The following is a 6,000-nucleotide window of genomic DNA, read 5'->3' as shown; positions in this document are numbered from 1 at the left end:
CCAGCACTAAGGTTAAAGAACAGGTTCGTATCAGAGAACCACTTTTCATCAAAACCACTTTAAAACTTTCCTTTGGAGGAAAATCACTGGCTTTGTAAGAATTTCTGCCCATTCAGGATCAAAACTACAGCATAAAATCTTCAGAAAGAAGCTTAGTGGATTTTGTGTCTTCTATTACCTAAAAGAAAGAAGAAAAGGCTGCTCTTTCACACTTTTCACTTTTTTTTCACTTTTTTTTTTCCCTGTGAATCTGGAATTCTTTATAAATGACGTAGATGTTAGTCTTAATATAGCAGTATTAAAGGAAATACCTCACTTCCAGTCAAGAGTTTAAGACAAAATGGAAAACAGTGTGTTCAACTGAAACCATAGGGCAGGAACTGATCTGAGCAAGAATTTTTTCTGGGTGCAAACATTAGTGACTATCATTCAGTGAATACTAAGTGACTCTTAATGACTGTAGTTGCATAAAAACTTCAGTTTTACGTTTAAATCCAAGTGCAGTATCTCACCAGCACAGGTCTTGTAGTTTATCCTGTGTTGTTTCCACCAAATGTGGTTTGTACTGTAATACTTTCCTTGACTTGGGGGTTAAAAAGCACAGCATCACTAGGCCACCACTTACCACGGCTTATCTTCTGCTTATCCCTTATGCTGAGTCATTCATTCTTGGACTGCACAGCCTGAGTGGATCACAGCAGAAGCTCTCATCAACAGCAGACTCTAGAGGTGCAAAAAATTTCTGGTGAAATCCTGAGAATTTTGACAGAAATTTGATGAGAAAAGAATATACTGTGATGGGGCAAAATACTCAGTGGGTTCACTGAGGATGGGATTCCATTCACTTGCCCTTAACAGGCCATCTTAGTCCCTCTCCAAGGCTTCACCTACAGCTATTCCTGAAACACTGTACTTCTTGGTTTGTCTTTAAGGTAGGTCCTGTTTTCTAGACCAGTGTTTTCTGAATGCTGGCAGAAAGAATGTGACTTCAGACAAGATGCCAAAGCATGCAGAGGGGACTTTACAGTAAACAATCTCTTAAAATTCATTTTAAAAGGAGAAAGGGATATGGGAGGAAAAACAAAATACTTAGAGATGCTGACTTGCCATCTACACTCATCCTCCCTTGCTGGTGATTAATCATCTCCCCCTTTGAGCCCAACAGACCAGATACACACATTCCTCATTTTCTCTGTTGATGGAAAAATCTGATTTTTGGCATGCCTTTTGTAGGATTCAAAATACCTTTGTGCTGTGGTGAGTGTGAGGGAAGGGAGTTTCACTTCTCAGCAGATACGCTAGAAGCATGTATTAAGGGCTGTGTTCTCCACCCCACCAAGGATGCAGAGAGCCATTTGTGGCTGCCTGATCCCACATTTCTGACACATGGTAGACTTACCAGGCTGGAGGCTCTGTGTCTATGTATGCTGTTACCTGTTGCTGAAGATCAACATACTCTTGCATAGCAGAAGTTGCTTGTGAGTCAGCAAAAACTAATCATTACCGTCTGTGTGCTGTGAACTAAGTGAATTTTGGGTCCTATATTGCAAAATACAAATAAATCACATTAGTTAGTAAAATTGCAGGCAACCCTTGTACCAAGCAGGTTCCCCTGGAGACAATCTAAGTTTATTAATGGTGTTGACTATCTCTGGGAAAAAAATTCTTAATGGCACTGACAGATCCTTCACCACCATGGCTGTGGTTCTAGAAACCTTTGAGAAGGCAATGTGAATGTGAATCTGGCCCTCCTGTTTACTGGGGTTAAAACACGGGTTTGCTAATTGTGCAGCATTTCCTGATATTTGTAATGATGATGAAATGAATAAAAAACATTAGCTGGTGATAAATACTGTAGCTAGCCCAGTTCTGAAGGAGTTACCAAAGGCAAGACTGTCTCATGCAAACCAGCTGTCATCAGATCCAGCTGAATCCCTGCAATCAGAACCCACAAAAGGATTTGATTTATTACCCATGCACAGTTTTGTGGTGAACATTGTGGTGCTTCTATCACTCTTGTGTCATCAGTACTGTGTTTGCCTGTGCATATACGTCTCCCCACTCTGTGCTCTCAACCTGTAGGAAGATTTCAACATGCATGTTTGGTATACATTGAGCTCACAGATGTTTGTGCCCTTCCTTAGCCTGACAGCAAAAATTTCACAAGGGGTGGGTTTTGTTCAGTGTGACTTAAAGGTCCTTGTCTCATGTGACACTCAAAAATGTAATCATTCCTGGTTAGAGCTGACTCTGACTGTGAGGAGAAGCAGGGAGTTGGCATGCTCAAACCAAGGTGAGGACTCCCTGAGCTCACACCTCTGTGGGTTGCTGTGCAGCACATGCAAAGCTGCATCCTGTGATCAGCTTTTCCAGATCCCTTAGTTTATGAATTCTCAACATCCAGTGGGTCACAGGCTGCAGTTGGTGGGATGTTAGGATCTCCAGGCTTCACTGGCAAATTGACAAGAGTGATGGGCAGCAAACTAAAGCACAGAAGAATTTCTGTGCTCTTCCTCTCTGCCTTAACAGTAACATTTTAATTTCTTGCAGCCACAAGCAAAAAGGTGTTTTATGTACCAGGCAGGAGCTTTGTGCAACATGGTTAGGTGCCTTCCAGGGTTTGGTTCCACCTGACCTTCCTGGGGTGCCTCGAAATGAAGTTGTAAGCTCTGATCCTAGTATGCATACGTGTCAATGGAGAGCAGAATGTAATTTTGAAGCAGAAAGTATTAGGTCTCATTGCACATGAATTTGAGGCCTGCATGGATGCACAGCCACAAAATATTGCAAAGAGCCAAACAATTATGGGCAGAGAAACTAGAAGGGGATTTTGTGACACCCAAAGTAAGCCAGGGAACACATTGCTGACATAAATTATACTTGAAAGATTTGGACTGGGTGATGAGCTGATTAAACCGACATTTCTCAGCAGATGTATTATCAGTTACAAACAGTGATGCTGAAACATCCAGACCTGGTCATGTTGAGAAGACACAAGCAATCATTCATCTAATATATGAATAAAAGTTGTGTATTCAAACACCAGTTTAAGAGCTCACTGAAACTGTCAGACTTACATGGTAATTATTTTGTCACTTTTGCAGCATCTTTTAAGGAAGGATCCTGCTTCTCAAGAGAACAGATTACCTGCTGAAGCGTAACATCCTGCTATCAATCCTTTTCCCTGACAACCCAAATCCTGCTCTGTCTGGTCCGGGCTGCATGTTGCAACAGGAGCTAGAAACCTGAGAACTGTATGCTGGAAACCTTTGGGATGTTGATGAACAGAATGGTGGGTGGTATTATTTAGACATCCTTGTAAACAAACAAATATGGCTGATTAAAGCTGAATGGCCACAGAGGTTTCTGCCTCCCTCTGCATACTCCACCCTTTGCCTGGCAGTTATAGGGATATCAGGTTTCTCAAAAGGCCAGGTTAGAAATTAGTGTCTCAGGAGTTGCTTCACATGTGATTCAGCTCCTGGTGACAGGGACATAACAAATCTGGAGGAAGGCTGCCCCACCACAGCATGATATTCATGTCATTTGGTGGGATGCTTAAGTCCAGATGTCAGCAAATGCCCATCCTATAGCTCTGCCTGCAGGATCAGAGAACTGGATTGCCTACTAACACAGAGGGGCTGGCACACAAAAACATTCCACTGATCAACACATCACACTGTGTGTATTTCAGGTGCACAAGCTGCAAAATCAAACTTGCAGACGCCAGCAGTTTCTTGGAGATGCTGCAGCCATCTAGTGTTATTGTATATACAGCATTCTGGTTACTTGCCGAAACCCGACACTCCCCTACTTTTTTCCTACACATATGTATAACACGTATAACAACACACTTGATGTATAACTTTTAGTTACAAGAGTTTTAGTTAAATTTGCCAATCCACTGGACTTGATCTGAAATTTCTGACCACCTGAAGACTGTGCTTGTGGATGGAGAACAGGATCCTGCTATAGTATTTCTTTTACTTATAACAACGTTTGTTACTATGAAGAAGAGCAACTGGTCTTCTTGGCTTCTACTACTGTGTTTAAGCAGTCTTTAATTCTTAAGGGAACAACCAACAATAACAACGGAAAAAAAGACAAAAAAACCCCAACATTTAAATTTGAACATCAGTGAGCAAATGTCAGGGATCTACTGCTATCTGCTGGGGTGTTTTTGAGACTTTCTCATTTTGTCAGGAGTAGGAAAGCTTTGTACATATATTGCGAGGGAATAAGACAAAGACAAGATAGCCTGACTTTGTATGTCTCACTTTTCTCATCTAAAGAGAACCACCTTATTTCAAAGTCCCAGCTTCCTCTTCGGTCATGCAGCAGACAAAGCAATCAGTGCAAGGAATTACTTTTATAGTTTGATTAGGTAACCTGTGCAGGCAAGGAGCATGATGAAACAACACACATTCTTGTATTGCATACCAGAATGACAAGTAAAATTCAAAGGTGACAACCCAGGGTTATTGTGACTTAGCAGCAACCACTTGGCCAACCTGAGAACAGAAACGTCTTTGTTTACAGTCTGCATTTTTCCAACTCTTATCTGCTCTCTTGCACTGTAATTTCCCCCAGCCCCCTCTATGCCACTAGGTTCATCTTTCTCTGCACCTTGCATTGGACTATAGAAGCATTCAGGTGTGTTATGAGGGACTTTCATCTTCTGAAACAAAAGCTGATGGACCAGTGATGTTCTGCACTGCAGTAATAAGTCACTGATTAATGAGGTAAATAAATTGCTTCTGGATAGAAGCTACATGTTAAAACTCCTTTGCTTGGGCTAAGCAGTGAATGGAGATTTATGCAATGGAGACATATAAATTTTTGGATCCCAGCACACTTGTGGAAGGTGCTCTCAGCTCTGCCCATTTAATATCTTTTGCTGGAGAAATAGCCCTACTCCAAATTCCTAAGAATCTACCCCATGAACAATTTACATAAGGATGCCTTATACCCCTTGTTACCTCAGGCTTTTAATATTAAATACTGATGTCTCTGTTTTGAGAGCAGTTGGAGAGGAGCAGTGACAAGCAGCACATACTCACTCCACAGTATTGGAATCTGGTGTTTCTGGAGGAGGATGTTTGTTGACATCACCTTACGTGTGCTAAGCCAGGCTAATTGCCCTTGTCTGCAAGACTGGACATGAATCTTTTGCACACTCCCCTTCTACGTGTCTGTCTGTCTGTGGGATGTTAAAAACAGACAATGGTATGTGTCCAACAGGTTTCAACCACAACTGATTGATCTGGTAGCATTTATCTGAAGTATTTTTTTAAAAGGCATGTTTTACAAAGCTTTAATTGCATCATGTTTTGTGGGTGTTGGATACAAGAATGTCACCAAAGAGATGGCTAATTACCTTTCAATCAATTTTTTCCTGATGACTTTTACCAATAAACAAGGAAAATAATATTCTAGATCTAAATGACAACAATTCTGAACACAGAAACACACTGCACACAGGGACAAATAAATACTCTCCTAGAAGCTCAGAGCCCCTCTCCTGCTGCAGCGCATAGCGGGGGTTCCATGGGATATGGATGTGGATGCAGCCACGGAAGCTGTGATGCGACGGAGGATGAGAGCCCCTGCACAGCAGCACAGCCTCTCCCTGCAAAAATGAATGGCAATCGTGATGCTGAGCCACCCACAGGGAGCCACAATGCCACTACCCACAGGCAAATCCCTTCCCATCCCAAATGGCTTGCAGACAAGGTGTTGGGCAGAGCAGGAAATGACTGAAACAAAGGCATCTCATTTAAGTGATAATCTGAGGTAAAGTGGAGTATGTGTGTCTCACAGTTCTAAAAATTGTTTAAATGATGTTACAAAATAGCGTGTATGGGCATGCGAGATACACATACAAATCAAACATTTGTATTCTGTTACATATTTTACGGAGAGGTTTATTCTCTGGATAAGAACAATTTATGGGAAGGAAAGACTTAATGGTGGTTTTTCTTTGAAGTAGTAAAGGTGTTA

The sequence above is a fragment of the Pseudopodoces humilis genome, chromosome 9 (genome assembly GCF_049639895.1).
Source record: "Pseudopodoces humilis isolate 2021_Gansu_Grassland_sample_001 chromosome 9, ASM4963989v1, whole genome shotgun sequence".
In the NCBI taxonomy this organism is placed as follows: Eukaryota; Metazoa; Chordata; class Aves; order Passeriformes; family Paridae; genus Pseudopodoces; species Pseudopodoces humilis.
Note: the sequence above shows the minus strand (reverse complement) of the source record.